General features: G+C 34.5%; 1 protein-coding gene across 2 annotated transcripts in view; it reads right to left on the bottom strand.

Moving 5' to 3' along the window:
• The window catches only part of qin (tudor domain-containing protein qin), a 207,348-nt gene extending 199,568 nt beyond the window's left edge, over positions 1-7,780 (bottom strand). Inside the window, exon 1 of one of the 2 annotated variants that reach the window (XM_089093401.1) lies at positions 7,692-7,780. The gene's annotated coding sequence lies outside the window, so the exon portion shown is untranslated. The remainder of the gene's footprint in view (positions 1-7,691) is intronic. The other variant, XM_089093402.1, reaches the window with a different exon arrangement.
• Between the last annotated feature and the right edge of the window lie 9,009 nt (positions 7,781-16,789).

The raw sequence follows: 16,789 nt of genomic DNA, 5'->3' as shown, positions 1-16,789 counted from the left end.
TCAGTTTCTGAAACTGAATTAGAATCCAAAACTGAAAAGAAAACCAAACTCACTGAGCTTTCTTTAATTTCATATACATTGACATCTCTACCTATACTATCACATGTGATTGGGTCGGGTTCAATGATTCATAGGGGACCAAGTAGGTGTAGTTAACCCATTCCATTGTTTTTGAGACAGTCAGACCATTTTGTAGTACATATTTCTGTTCTCCTGTAGCAGCTCTCCTCTTTATCTTCTCCCCAAGCTCTTTTATTTTCTTTTTATCTGTGCTTGATGCACCAGTATAAAAGAAAATATCTCTTTTTACCTAGAGTACTGCAGAATCTTAGCCTTCAGTTTAAAATAGCTAACTGAAAAAAAACTAGTCTTGGTGTTGTTAACACTACATAGATTTTTCAGATTCTGCATCCTTTTTAAGAAGATTCAGACAAATCCAATAATGAAACAATCCCCTTCTGGTATATTTGCAGTTTGTAACATAATTTAGCTAGGATGAAAGTGAGCATATCATTTGATGTCTCTTTTTATGCTCTTTTATAATTGAAAAATTTCTTGTGGGAGAAATTACATTTTGAGCCCTTAAAAAGCTCAAAACAGCCCATAGTAACCAAAAGTTTAAAAAAATGTTTATAAGAAAAATTGCTAGTGAGAAAGAATTGCCATTTATAGCTGATTCAGGAATGGTAATTACTATTTTCCTTGGTCTTAATAGTAAAATGTTATTTTGAAAGCAAATTCGCATACATCCTTGAAAAGAGCTAGAAACACCTCAAAATTGACATCAGCTTTACAGTGATCTCATTCTCAAGGGGTTTCCAGCTATTTTAAAAATTCTTACAAACTTGTTTCCAAGTAACATTTTACTATTAAGAGAAAGTAGTAATTACAATTCCTGAATATGGTAGCCAACAAATGGCAATTGTTTTCCCACAAGCCAGTTTTTTTTCAAAATGTTTTCAAACTTTTGCTTAATATGGACTTTTTTACATTTTGGAGCCCCATTTATGGCTAAAAATGAAATTTACCCTTGAAATTATTACTGAAGTACAAAAGGGCATAAGAGAAGGCATCAAATAGTGTATCAACTTTCATCCTAGCTAAATTGTGTTGAAAAATGCTAATATGATGCACTTTCTAGGTGATATAACAGAGATTTAAGGTAAAGATATTAACAAAATATTCAGATAGCTAAGAAACAAACTTACCTCTATAATCAGAATTTTATCCTGAATCCAAATATGACATTTATTGCCATCACAAATTTAATTTTAAACCCTTTACAGACCCTCAAAGATGATACAATTTCTTTTTTTTTAATGCAGCTGATATATCTGTGTTAGCATAAATCTTGTCAAAACTGGTTTACCCATAATTTGAATTGATGGCAACAGAATCAAGAATCAATAAATGCATGGTGAATACATAATACAGGGTGTATATTTGGGTAAGGCTGGAAGAGTAAGGTTAAAATTGAATTTTCAATGGAAACAAATGTCATATTTGGTAACTGGATGAAACTCTGTTTATATAGGTAATTTTGTGAACACAGGTATATAAGCTGCACCTAAACTAAGAGAAAAAGGTATCATCTCTGAGGGTCTGTAAAGGGCTTAAAATTAAATTTGCAACAGAAATAAATTTATATTTGCAACAGAAATAAATGTCATATTTAGATCAAGATGAAATTCTGAATATACAGTAGTTTTTTTTTTTGGTATTTGAATATTCTGTTTATATATACCTTTACCAGATTTAATAACGACATAAATGTTTAAGTTTTGATTAGCCTAGCTGTCTGAGTAGCATGTCTTAATCTACTGCTTCACTTTACAACCCCTATCCATTAATAGACAAATATATACACATGTACACAAATTATGTGTACCCATGAATCTTCTATAGACTGAATCTTTCATTCAAACTGATTCAATAGCTAACAAGGAGCATCAATGGCAACAGGGAGAGGAAGAAAAGAGTCAGCCTATCAAAATTTGGTTGACTAGTCTATATATCCTATAACATTGAGAAGCCTATCAGATGAATTTCTAGTGGGCCATATAATTTAGCTAAGATGAAAGTGAAAACATCATTTGATGCCTTTTCATAATTCAATAATTGCTTCTGGGGCTAGTTGCATCTTGAGCTCTTACAGAGCCCCAAAAGGTATTTCATTGCAAAAATTCTTTTTTTATAACATTCAAACCTTATTTATTAGGCAACTCAAATATAAACCATTTTCCTACCCTTTCAAGTTTTTCAAATGATGTCAACAAAAATAGTGCTGGATTTTGTGATTTGAAACTTTGCCATTGACAATTCAGGTTATATGTTTGCTCGTTAGGGGGGGGGGGGGGAATTTGTAGATAAATTTGCAGTGTGCCATGTAATTTAGCTAGGATGAAAGTGAAAACATCATTTGATGCTTTTTCATAATTCTCTTTCATAATTCATATAAAATACCTTTGGGGCCCTTTTAAGGACTCCAGATACAATTAGCCCCAGAAGCAATTATTGAATTTTGAAAGAGCATAAAAAGGGCAGCAAATGACATTTTCACTTTCATCTTAGCTAAATTATATGGCCCACTGGAAATTTACCACCTATCTATTCATTCATCCATTAGGGGATTAATATAGCAGCTTTGGTAAATTTCTAGGTGGTACTATAATTTAGCTTCATAATTGAATTAATTTTAATAAACCAAGTTTTTCCGAAGAAATCAAAGAGCGACTTTAAAACCTGAAACGAAGAGAGATTATAGCTTTACGGTCTATCTAACACAGATAAATAACACTAGTGAAAACAACTCAATTGGTGATACTTCTCTGTGTATGTAGGACTACAGAAAACTAGTGCTTTAAAAGATCACAGAATAATTTTCAATCAGTTTTTCAATTTTCTCTGTCATTATCACTTGATTTGGGAAAATTGGCGCCAACTTTGACCCCCCCCCCCACATAATTTTGACAAAATTACATCATTCATTGGGGTTTAGATTTGGAGATCTATTCAGAATGTCATTGCAAACCATGAACTGGATGACCTCTATTCTTTTTTGAATCAAAATACATGACCAAATACCTTTCTGGGACATGTTTTAAAAAATAAGTACATCACATTTACAAAAACAGTGAAATAATCTGAAAATTATCATACAGAAGGGAGAAAACTATAATTGAAAAAAAAAAACACACACACACAAGCAGGAATCAAATGCAGGACACTATTTCAAAGTCAAATGCTGTACCAACAGAACTGTGCCTTTAACAAAGAAATTTGTTATATTAGTGATTCTACCTTAATTGCATTGCTTAAGGGGACTTGGAGGAGGAAAATTTGAGAGGTGTTCTTGCAAACCTCCAGTTATGGGTTTTGGACAATAATTATTACAATGATGATTGTGTTTTATACTTCCAAGCTTTTCTACTTAAGAAATGACATCAAAAGTGGCGTTTTTAGTGATATATAACACTTATAGATGGTATAATTGATAAAAATCAGAAAGATATGAGCAATAGCTTTCAAATGAGCCTTTAAACATCACTCTAAAAAGTACTGGTGGTCCACTAGCCCCAGCTTTTCCACTTGAGACATTGCACCAAAAGTGCCATTTTGAACTTGCTGATGGTTGAATTTATAGGAAGGATGTAGATATGAGCAATATCTTTTATACAAGCTACTAAAAATCTGTCTAGATACCTGTGATACTAATAAAACCAATAACAATATGCTAATACAGATATGCATGATATTGATATGTCCAATACTGATATACTGTTCAGCCCTTTCCCCAAGGGCTATGGAGGGTCATATCATCACCAAAACCTAATATATTTGACCTTTGAACTATGTTGAACAAAATGACTTAAAATTGCCATTTGATGACTATGGGGAGGGGGAGGGGAACTTTAGGGAAGAGGGGCTAGTTGCCCTCCAATCTTTTTGGTCACTAGCAAATTTGATTAATGTTCAGTGAGCTATTACACATCTCTCTATGACAATCTGGTCACCCCCTAGCCTTGCTAGAAAAAATGACTCTTTAGCATGCTATCCATGCAAAAGAGTCCTTTTCTTGTTATTAAAGGAGGGGAACTGTAATTTCCCATAATTAGGTTTTCAACCATGCTGATTCCAATGATAGACTTTTTAATTTGATCAAATGCCATTTTCAAGGGGTTTCAGACTCTTAAACAAAAAAAAAAAATTCAGTACTGTGCTAAGATCCAGGACACATGGGAGAAACAGATATGCATTACCCAGTACTTATATGAGATGCTGCATAAAGATAAGGCATTACTTAGGGTTTCTCACTCTGGGAACTATATTTAAACTTTAGTTTTTTGGGGTTTAGGGGGAATAAAAGGTACCTAGGTTAGGTTACATATTTAATATATGCTATACATTACCACACCTTTAATGTGCAAATATATGGCCCAAATTCGTTCATAAACTATTAGGCTATATTTTCATCCTATTTCATTTTATTTCATTAGCATTAACCAAACTTCACTTCTTGCATGTGTCCTGGATTTTAGCACAGTACCTAAAATTCTTTTCACAATAAATTTTTACTTTTAAGATGAACTAAAATAATAGTTACCATTCTGAATCAGTGTAAGGTGGAATTTTTTTCCCTAGGTAGTTTTTTTTCTAAACCTCTTTTTTAACTTTTGGTTACTATGGGCTGTGCTTGGCTCTTTACTAGGTTGCAGCTACCTCTGCAACCATGATAATTGCTTCTGGGGCTAATTGCATCTTGAGCCCTTAAAGGGGCCCAAAAGGTATTTCATTTTTGCAACCACACAAAGAAGCTATCAACACTAGTTAAGTTTTTAAAAGTGGTTACAAAAAGCATATCACTAGTTTTTAGTAAGTTGTTCAAGACTAAAATATTCCAAAAAAAACTATATTTATAGCCTAACAATTCAACCCTCATATATTAGGCAACTCAAATATAAACTGTTTTCCTACTGTTTCAAGCTTTTCAAATGCTGTCAACAAAAATAGCACTGAATTTTGTGATTTGAAACTTTGCCATTGATGATTTAGGATATATTCCAATTCAGGGTATATATTTGCATATTAGGGGGATGGGGTTGTAAAGTTCATGGTAAATTTGTAGTGAGCTGTATACTTGGTAAATTTTTTGCAGTTCATATTATTGACTTAAGAATAAAGTAAACATACCATTTGATGCTCTTTCCCAATATAATAATCATTTTTGTTGGAAAAGAATTTTACCCCCACCCCTATATATACCAATTCAGGGTATATATTTGCACATTGGGGGGAGTGGGGTTACAATTCATTTCTGACAAAAATGATTAAGGCAGTTTTTTAGCACTAAGATCTTGCATCTTTCTGCAGATTACTGTTTTTTAACTCATCTTTGTTCTAAGATCTTACAGCTCACTGATGTTAGCAAAAAGTGTGAAGAATGCCACTGTTCTGCCATATAGAACAATGATGAGAGAACTTTGATGGGTAAATATTTAACAAATCATATTATTGAGTTATGACTTAAGTGAATATACCACTTGGTGTCTCTTTTTTATGCTCTTTACAAATATAATAATCATTTTTGTCAGAAATGAATTTTATCCCCCACCCCTATATATACCAAATCAGGGTATATATTTGCACATTAGGGGGTTGGGGGTAATTTTATTTCTGATGTAAATGAGAGGTAAGTTTAAAATTTCCCTCCATCCCTCTAATGTGCAAATATATACCCTGAATTGCTATATATAGGGGGTGGGGCTAAAATTCCTTTCTGAAAAAAAAATGATTATTATATTTGTAAAGAGCATAAAAAAGGCATCAAGTGTGAAAGTGAAAACATCATTTGGTACTTTTAATATGCTCTTTCATAATTCATATAAAATACCTTTGGGGCCTCTTTAAGGGCTCAAGGTGCAATTAGCCCCAGAAGCAACTATTGAATTAGCCTAGGCCTATGAAAGAGCATAAAAAAAGCATCAAATGATGTTTTCACTTTCATCCTAGCTAATTTATAGCACCAGCTAGAAATTTACCACGTTTTTTAGGGTTTTGGAGTGTTACCTTTTACAGAGTCTGCTAGGAGAACTAAATTGATACCAGCAAGGGTGCCCATGAGAGGGGGCAGGGGGGGGGCGGCGCCACCCACCCTGACTGAATGATGCTGCCTTATTTGGTAAAGTTCTATGAAATCATATTAATGAGTTAGGAATAAAGTGAATACACCATTCAATGCCTTTTTTTATGCTGATTACAAATATAATAATCATTTCTATTGGAAATGAATTTCAGCCCCCCCCCCTCCCTATATATACCTAACCGGGAATTGGCGTATATAGGGGGGGGGCTGAAATAAATTATAAATGATTAATATTTTGGTTATAACAAAAAAAAAAGGCATCAAATGGTTTATTCAATTTATTCCTAACTCAATAATATTATTTTGTAGAACTTTATCCCTTATTTTTATATTTTTGTTCTGAGATTTCTATTATATAGGGTATATATTTAGCCATGTGACAATTTATATGGAGAAATGTTTAGAGAATAATTCTCACTTTAAAATATTTATAATGATCCTAGTTCTTATATTATCCAATTGAACAATCTTTATCATCAATTCGTTCCTCTAAAAAATCATCTAAAGAGAAAAAGTTTCCAAATATCACATTGTTGAAAATTCAATGCTTAAGTCTTTTTAAATTGCCACCTAATAAGCTCTTTTATAGATAGCGTTCATGCTAGTCTTTTTAATATTTTTTTTTTTAAAGAGCAGTGGGGAAGGGCGAATAGCAGTGGCGTAAATACAAAATATTAATAGCAGTGGCAAAAATCAAAATGTTGTATTTTTGGCAAAAAACCAGAAATACAAAATATGCACAGCATTGAAAAGAAATGAAATAATATAAAAAAAATCCGTTGATTTTGAATTGAAGTTATCAGGTTAGGTTAGGCATTAAAAGTGCCAATTAGACAAGGTTCACCCCTCTGGAATTCAGCTTATGGGTGCCCATGGATACCAGTAATCTTAACCCCAAAAAGTAAGTACATCTGCTTCAGAAGACTAGCTAATGGCCTATAGTGCACACCATGGTAAATATCTACCAAATCATATTATTGACTTAAGCATAAAGAGAATATACCACTTGATGCCTTTTTTATGCTGATTACGAATATAATAATCATTTCTATTGGAAATTAATTTCAGCCCCCCCCCCCCCTATATATGCCAATTAAGGGTATATATTTCTACATTAGGGGGTGGGGGCAAATTTTGTTTCTGATGTAAATGGGAGGTAAGTTTAAACTTTACCCCCACCCCCACCCCTAATGTAGAAATATATACCCTGAATTGGCATATATAGGGGGGGGGGGCTGAAATTCATTTCCAATAGAAATGATTATTATATTTGTAATCAGCATAAAAAAAAGGCATCAAGCAGTATATTCACTTTATGCATAAGTCAATAATATGATTTGGTAGATATTTACCCACACCTAGGCTATGGGACTCATGGCTTAACCTGTTGACAAACACTAGCCTAGGCTAAATCTAGCCCTGGGCTACTCCCCTAGGCCTATGGGCCTCTGCCAACAAGCGGGACCAATTAGAAACTAAAAAATAAACTTTTCTTTATTACAGAATTAATCAATCAAATTAAAATAAGCAAAATTCAAGCAGTGCTCACAACTAATCAATGTACACAGTGTATAATCACCTCCCAATGTGGCAACAAGCAATTTCTTTCTTCTTTTTTATTCATTAGTTAAATGACGTCGTTGTCAACAGATTTACATAAACAAAACACAATCTTTATTGAAATTGTATCAAAAGAGTATGCCGGAATCACCAAAAGTATCTTTAGAAGACAGCTTTAGCGAAATTTTCTGAAATACTCCTTGAACCAGATTGCTGGTGTTGGTTCTCTTCTGGGAAAGTTAAGAAAGCCAGGATAATAAGTAGGCCAATAAATAGAGTAAACTATTGATACCATTCTAAAATAAGTTATTTTCCATCAAATGTATAACAAGCAGAGTGGTGACAAGTACTGCGAAAAAAAATCTTACCAACTATGCCACAAAAGTGACCATAACCACATTTTCTTAGTCAGTTGTAGAATTTCCACGGGTTCACGACAGAAACTAACTCCTGGCACATGAAAAAGCACAGGGAAGCACTGACCACAGAGCGCAAAATGTTATATCACTTATGATTCTGTTCAAGAAAATAATAATGCAGACTATAGTAGGTTTAACACATAGAAGTAATAATTTCTTAAATATTCTGCATAACTTTTGTCTCGAAACAACTAGTCTGATAAAAAGTCCATTTACCTGGTGAAAGCTAGAACTGCAGCTAAGAATATTAGTGAAAAAGCTCTGTTTTACTAGAAAGGAGAAAGGACTTGTACAATAATTATCTGAGTGATAGAGATGAAAACAAAAGGAATGTAAAGAAAGTGGAGAAAGCACTAAAATATGAACTAAGGAGGTGTGAAGTGGAGGCCATGAATAAAATTGCCGAGGATCTGGAAAATGCAGCTAGACGGCAAAATGTAAAATATTGTACCGGCATGTTGATAAATTGAGAGGGAGTAGTCAATCTGGACTTGGCCCAGTTAAAGATAGGAATGGGGCCAGAATTAGCGATAAGGAAAGAACTAAAGAGAGATGGGCCGAACTATTTGAGAATTTGCTTAACCGAGATAGAGTTGCAGGAAATTATGTAGAGGAAAATGAAAAAGTTTGTGATACCTTGGATGTCAAGGAAGATTTGTTTTGTGACGAAGAATTAGCGACAGTGCTAAAAGGATTAAAAATAATAAGGCTCCAGGTACTGATAGGATGTTAAATGAGTTTCTTAAACATGATGGCTCTGAGGTGAGAAATAAGCTTCTGAAGATTATGACTCTGATTTTTGAAAAGGGGGAAGTACCTAATGATTTTAGGAAAACCTTAATTGAGCCACTTTACAAGAAAGGTGATAAAAGTGAGTGTGGTAATTATCGAGGCATCAGTCTGATCTCTGTAGGTAGTAAATTTGTTGTTAATATGATTCTTTTTAGATTGAGAGATGCCGTAGAAAAATTATAAGAGAAGAACAGTGCGGTTTTAAAAAGGGCACAGGATGTGTCGACCGAATTTTCACTCGTAGGCTAATCATAGGTAAGTGGCCTTGGGAATAATCATTCCCAAGGCCAGAATAAAATTTTCACTTTACTGAAAAAATACAAATGAATGTGCATTGTCAGTTTAATATACATATACTGATATTTAGTCATCAAAATGTAAATATTATTTGATTTATAAAAATTATAAAAGTAAAAACATTTATATTTTTTCAGTAAAGTGCAAATTTTGTTCTGGCCTTGGGAAGGCATAGGGGTTTTGCGGCCAACTTATGTTAATTTCTGCTCGTTTTGAGTTTGACTCGGTTAATTAAATAATTTCCGAGACCACACTGGCTAATCATGATAAAACATAAAATCACGAAGAAAGGAAGAACACGAGGACAATTAACTGCCAGTGAAAAAATTGAAAAATTATCCAAATATTTCGGTCAAGACCTCCGCTTGACCGTCCTCAGTGCAGAATAAAACTGATAAAAATATAAAAACCAAATCATAAAATAGAAGCACGAAACTAAACTGGGACGACCCTTTCCAAGTAACGGTGAAAGGGTGACTAAATAAAAAACACAAGTCTAAATGACATTTCGCAATTCCATTTTACGTAAAGCACTCTTAAAGGCTAATCGCTTTCCAGTTTGATTATTATCGGAGATTTTCTTTGATTGTTATTTTGTAGATGTATGTAAAAACGATCACAATTAATAAGTTTGTCATAAATGGGACTTAGAAAAGTTTATCCAGTGTCTCTATTGAGAGCCACCTTTTGGTGAATGTGCTTTTTTATTTCAACTGTCTCCCTGAAAACTTGCATGAGACCTTTAACGGGGGCAACAGCAGAGGTTTCGTCAAACAAAATGAAATGGTGTGGACTCTCATACACATATTGCGCCAAGACGGAATCAAAAACCTCAGGTCTTTGGCGTAACCTCATGGCCTTGTCGATTGAGGACTTATGTTCAGATAGCCTCTCCCCCAATTGCTGTTGGGTTCTACCAACATAAAAACAGCCACAAGAACAAGGAATTCTATAAACACCACTACCCAGAATGGGGCTGGTTTTATCTTTGCCGTTGTTAAAAAAGTTCTGTGTAATATTTGAATTCTTAAAGGTGACATTAAGTTTATATTTTTTAAGGATTCTTTTCAATTTGTCACTCAATTTTGGAATGTAGGGTAGAACAGTCAGAAGTTTCTTATCATCCACCAATGGGACGGTATCTGTTGGGGTTTGTAGATTTGATGCATTCTTTTCTGCCTTTTTTCATCTTTTGTCTACAATGGTCTCAAGTATTTTTATACGGTAGCCATTGCAAAATAAAATGTCCTTAATATAGTTCAATTCTGAGTTTATGTGAGGCTCTGAGCATATTCTTATTACTCGGTCAACCAAAGAAATAACAACTTCTCTTTTTATGCAGGGAGAGTGGTTGGGGGAAAAATGCAAATACGTATCGTTATGCGTAGGCTTTCTATTAATAGAAAAATTCAAGGCCAGGAGACCGTAAAATTTAGGAGCTGAACAACCTTTAGGATAAAATAATTTATACATTTGTGGAGTAATAAGTCTTTCAGTTTGCAAAATTCCTAGCTCCTTTCGTACTAAACGGGTGAACCTATTGGTGGGGTCTGAATCTATGGGCTTATAAGTATGGGTGTCGGATAAAATATCTGTAACTTTTGTATTATATGAAATTTCATCAAGGATAACAATTTTATTTCCTTTATCAGCCCTGGTTATAATGATGTGTGGGTCTTTCTTTAAATTTTTGAGAATTTGTGTTTCCTGATTTTTTTTACCTTGAGGAATATGGAATGAAAGCAAGAATATTCTTAACCACCTCTCCTCGAAGTAAATCTGGATTTTCCACAGCACCACTTGAACCAAATATACCCGCCTCCACATTGGAGACTATCTCTGCGAAATTCACTTTTGTTTGAGGTAGGCATAATTTAGGTCCCTCAGACAAAACATGGGTTTCTTCCGGAGTAAGAACTTTAGAAGATAGGTTCTCAATGGCCAGACCAGGACAAAATCCAGGAAGAAAATATCTGGAATTCTGAAATTTTTCGTATTCTAATTTTTTCAAAAATTTTCTGATAAACAAGCCTTAGCCATACAAAAGTCGTAGCGGAAAGTATTCTGAGCTATTCTGGAAATCTGCTGAAAATCTGTCGGTGAAAGGTTTTGCTGTAGAAGATGTCGAGTTTTTGAAATTGTACTGCTAAGAAAAAAACGTCGTTTTTTGGTCTTTTAAAACTTGAATCAAAGACTGAAAACCCACCTTATCCCTAAATTGCCTTTCAGAGTGTGTACCTAGGTTTATGCGGAAACGAAGAGAATTCGGAAGAATTCTCATTACTTTACAATGCTGTAAAAATTCTTGTTGATTAATAAGGTTGGCGTGTTTTTTAGACAAATCAAAATAATTAAGAACAGACTTGGTCAAAAGCTCCCCGTAAGCTAGTCATAAATAATTTCTGAGACCACACTGGCTAATCATGATAAAACATAAAATCGCAAAATTAAAAGATATTGAAATAAAAAAAGATACAGTTTTGGCCAGTTTCGATGCCATTTCTATGTATACGTCTTGCGACATTAAAAAATGTGAACTAGCTGTTAAAAGGAAATTAGAAGATAATATTGATCAAATAGGCTACAAAACACTGGATATACAAACTATTATGCCGATATTTCCGATATTTCCGATATAATAATCAATTTTTCACCCAAATCAGGGGTTTACCCATGGGTATTATATAATCTCTCGCCCATCGCAATTTTCAGATGAGGAAGGAAAGCACCACTTGCTACCTTCTCATTCATTTTTGACCCATCAACGAATATTTGGAAATGGTTTTTATAAGTAATTGTATCAAGTTCAGCAAATTTTTTCTGGATAAAAGCAATGGGGGTTAAATCTTTATTCCACTTTGAGAAATCAGTATTTATTATGGGAATTGACCAATTCCATGAGGGGGATTGGGGGAAAGTAGGTGCTATAGACTTTGCCGGTACAGGGAACTTCTTCTGAATATTGGCATACTCATCTGCAATGCTTCTATACATGGCTGGATTTCGTAACCAATTATGTAGGGTGTTTGAGCTATTTGATTCAATTTTTGTAAGATGTTTTGTCAAGAGAAAGCTACGTCTCTCCCTTAATGTTGATAATCCACTCTCCATAAGCAGAAACATGGTGCTTGTGGGTTTCCTAAGACCAAATATGAGACTTGTTATATCATTTTGTATTGTTTCAATTTTTTGCATCTGGGTCTTTGCACATGCACCATAGACGATGAGCTTATAGTCAATATGGGGTCTTATATGTGATTTATAAAACTGGAGTAAGGTTTTCTCTTTACCACCCCAGGGTGTGGAAAGAAGTCTTTTTTGTACATTTGTTTTTCTATAGCATTTTTGTATTGTGTTAAAAAATTTTCACTGGCTGTTAATTGTCCTCGTTGTCTTCCTTTCTTCGCGATTTTATGTTTTACTCGGTTAATTATTGTAATTTTTGTTCGTTTTGGGTTTCATTTATTTATCGATGCTGATTTGTGGTAGTTTCACGCTTGGTAGATTATTTGATTTTATTTTTGCTCATTTTTTGTTTAATAGAGTTCTTTACTTTTCCTTGAAAAACTTATTTTGTGGAAAAAGTTTTTTAAATTAATAATTAAGAAATGCCTGAGTTGTCAAATAACTTTGGTCCTCAGTTTTATAGATTAAGAGCAAACGTTCGATTCTGTTGATAGAAGAGCTTTAGTAAAGGTTTTATCCTTGTGTGGTATACCAGACAAATACATTAAAGTCATTAGTGCTATGTATGAGAATAACACTGATGCGGTTAATGTAGGAAATGAGGTTAGAAGCTGGTTTTGTATTAAATCAGGAATGAAGCAGGGGTGTGCTCTATGCCCCTTTATATGGATTATTTTTATGGACTTTGTCTTAAGGAGCACAAGAAAAGCAATGGGAGACCACGGAATAAAAGGGGGATGCGTAAGTCTCCTGGACTTAGATTATGCTGATGATTTAAGTATCCTAGATGAAAGTGTGAGCAAAATGAATGAAGTTTTAGAGGTTTTCGAGTTCAGGGTGCTAGAATTGTTTTGAAAATGTAGCAAGAACGGTAGCAGCAACAGGTACGACATTTCTGTGTCTTCAACAGATTTTTTTAGTTCGAATTCTAAAAAAGAAAAGACCAGGAGAAAAAAGAAAAAAAAAAGATTATTTAGCTAATAAAATAATTTAATAGCCAAATTTCATTATTTTTTCGCTAATTCAGTGACAGCCTGTGCAGAAGAAAGCGGGGAACAAACACAAGAGCCGTATCGGTACCGGCCGGATATTGATCCTTAAACTGCCGGGAAAGGCGATTTGGGTACCGGCACTTCCCACAGGTTTTGTTAGCTGTACCTCGCCAGCAATCATTCTGTGTAGTCGCAAAATTATGGCAAGCGAATTAAACGGTTGTATCTGTTGCTAATCAAATTCTGCTGCTTCCTGATACTTCCTGCTGCTTCCTGATACTTCTTACTGCCATCATGGATCCTGCGAATGTTAAAATCGGTGATTTATTCCTTGCCAAGTTTGCTGGTTCGAATCCTAGAGGAAATGAAGACGAATATCGGTGACTGCAAATTTGTTGTTTTCTGCTACGGGAAAAACACGATTGTCAGCTTATACCAGTCGCTAGTTTACTTAGTTTTGATAACAATATGAAGGATGCTTCAACGAAGAAAACTAAGGGTGTAAATCATGCGTTTGATGAACTAAAAAATCATCCTGATGTTTACCGGCAGTTTTTTAAGAAAGGGCAAGGTTCGGCAGCAGATAGTTAGTTATCGGATCCCACTGCTGATCACCGTAGCCTTGTGGTTACTACAGAGAATGAACTTGCGGCTACTAAGCAAAATCTAGCGAAGGAAATTGAGAGGAAAATTAATGAAAAGCTGAATAAATCGACCTCGCAAACTGCAGTTAACATTCATGCTAAATTTCCGGTTGAAACAATGGTCGGTCTCGGAATTCTATGATGCGGTTCATGTTGAGTTTGAGCCTAAGTTTGAACTGATCGAAAAGCATCTGAAAACCTGCATGCACATGATCGACTTGCTACAAAACCGCGTTAACCAGCTTGAGCTCAAACTAGACGACATTGAGCAGGAAGGGAGAAACGATTCCCTGCTTTTTAACGGGGTCAAGCAGACTTCCTCGCAGAGTGTACGTGATGCTATGAAACACGTGTTGTTCGTGAAGATGGGTCTGACTAACGTTACTGATTCAGACATAGTCGATGTTCAGCGGTTTAGTATTGGATCTAATAATTATCAAAGACCAGATAAAGTTGCCCCTGTTCTCGTGCAGTTTCAATCTAAAGAGATAGCCCGTCATGTTTTTAAAGCAAAAAAATCTTAGTTGCACAGGTTTTTTTGTAGCCGAGAATCTCACAAAACGAAAGCGTGATCTTTTGAGCGCTTCGAGCGATAAATATGGAAATTGTAGTGTCTGGTCCGACCAAGGCCGCATTTTTGTGCGTGAAACTGATACTGCCCCGATCCGGCGTATCTGTTCAATTGACGTTACATAGTGCTATTATATAGTTATTACTATTATATAGTTATATATATATATATATATATATATTTTTTAATGTTTATTACTTTGTTTTTTTCTGTTTTTCTTTTTTTTTGTGAACGGAGGGGTTTTCCACGGTAACCGACATGCAACACGTGTTTATATTTTGGTAAAAAAAATTTCTCGCGGATTTCTAATTGTCTCTTTACGGGTATTAAAGTATTTGATTAAAATTGTGTTGCATGTCGATAAGTGGAAAACGCCTTTTATTGTAAGATTTCTGTTTTTTTTTCTTCAGATGTCGGTCGGCAATATGAATAAAAATTATTCCAGCTCCCGACTGGAACTTCTAAAGAGTAAACCGTTTCGTATTGAGAATCTTCTTTCGGTACCTATAGCCAGTGATCTAACGGGCCATGTTTTTGGTCCGTTTCGCCAAAGTAAATACCTGTATTCAGCTGCTAGTGATTTTGATATTCGTAGTATGTCAGGGCTTAGAGTGGCTCAGTGGAACTGTCATGTATCCTCTAACCACCATGATGTTAATAATGTTCTTGAAATTTTTAATGGTAATATTGATATTCTTGGGATTTGTGAATCTTTCTTTACTCAGGAGAAATTTCTCTCGTCACATTTTTTTTTCCAGAGTATCAAATTGTTGGCAAATCAAGGACAGTAATGAGGGGAGGAGGTTTGGCGTTTCTTGTGAAGAATGGTATTAATTTTACAGTTCTGAATGATTTTTGTTATTGGAATGAAGGTAAGCTGGAAATATTATCTATTGAAGCCCAGATTGATAAAAGAAAGATTTTGATACCTTTGGTTTATCAGTCGCCTAGTTCTACTCCGGGTGATTTTTTGGGGATTTTGAGCAGTTTAAGTCTAATGTGCTTCGGAGAAATTGCGAGTGTGTTTTTATTGGTGGTTTCAACTTTGATCTGCTGAAACTGACCGGCCCTAATTTAGCTTTTTTGAACTTGATGCTTTGTCATGGCTACTACCCAACTGTTACTATTCCGACAAGGATTACAGAACATTCGGCAACTTGAATTGCTAATATATTTGTTTCGTCTGACCTCATTGCGCAATGCGATTCGGACTTGTCAGTTACTTCAGGTTCGGATCATCTCCCATCAGTTTGTACGATCAGATCAATCTGGAAGCCTAAAATAGCTAAAGAGAAATATCTCTCACGGGAGATGAAGGTCGAGAATCTGAAGAAGTTCAAGGATGAAGTGAGTGTGCTGTCTTGGAAAGAAGTGACGGATATTAATGATGATCCGTCTCGAGTATTTGATAAATTTATGAATATTCTTGGTCCAATCTATGATAGATGCTGTCCTGTTCTTGAGATCCAGAAAAGAAAGAGAACCCCCCGTAAGCCATGGATTACCGATGTAATTACTGACCTTAATGCAAGTGAGGGATGACCTGTTTAAGGCATACCTGAATTGTGAGTCTGATAGTAGTTGGGAAGCATTTCGTAAGGTTCGAAATAATTTATTTATTTATTTATTTCCCTCAAAAACGAGGAGTATAAAAGATAATTAAATAAATCTTCAAAAATCCAAATAACACACCATCAAACATAGCAACAATTTACAAGTTGCCCAAAAGAAAACATAATCAAATGCAACAAATAGTAATAATGAAATCATGCACTTTTTAAACTATAGAAAAAAAGGAAAAAGATTATGAACATAAAGTATATTTTCAGATTTACGGTAAAAATTATTTATTTTTACCTTGGCTATTTCCAACGGCTCTTTAACTTTAAATTTTGAAACTAATTCAGTATTACTAAAGGAAATTGGAAAACCAAGTAAAAACTTACAATATTTAAAATAACAAACGCGAATTTCTGAAAAATCACAAATTTTAAAATCTCGAAGAAGAAAGGAAGGATAAAGAACATGCGGGAGGGCTACTGCATTAAAAAGAGAACCTAGAATTTCACGACGATAAACACCACGTAGCCGTATTATGGAACCAAACGCCTTTCTAATTTTTTCTTGAATATGTAAAATTAGCATCGACTTAGATTCACGAGCTGAAGCAGAATAAGGTAACCCAA

This window comes from Artemia sp. Qi Xiang Cuo, chromosome 8 (assembly GCF_049724085.1).
Source record: "Artemia sp. Qi Xiang Cuo chromosome 8, ASM4972408v1, whole genome shotgun sequence".
NCBI lineage: Eukaryota > Metazoa > Arthropoda > Branchiopoda > Anostraca > Artemiidae > Artemia > Artemia sp. Qi Xiang Cuo.
The sequence above is the reverse complement of the archived record's forward strand: the minus strand, read 5'-3'. Positions and strand labels throughout refer to the sequence as shown.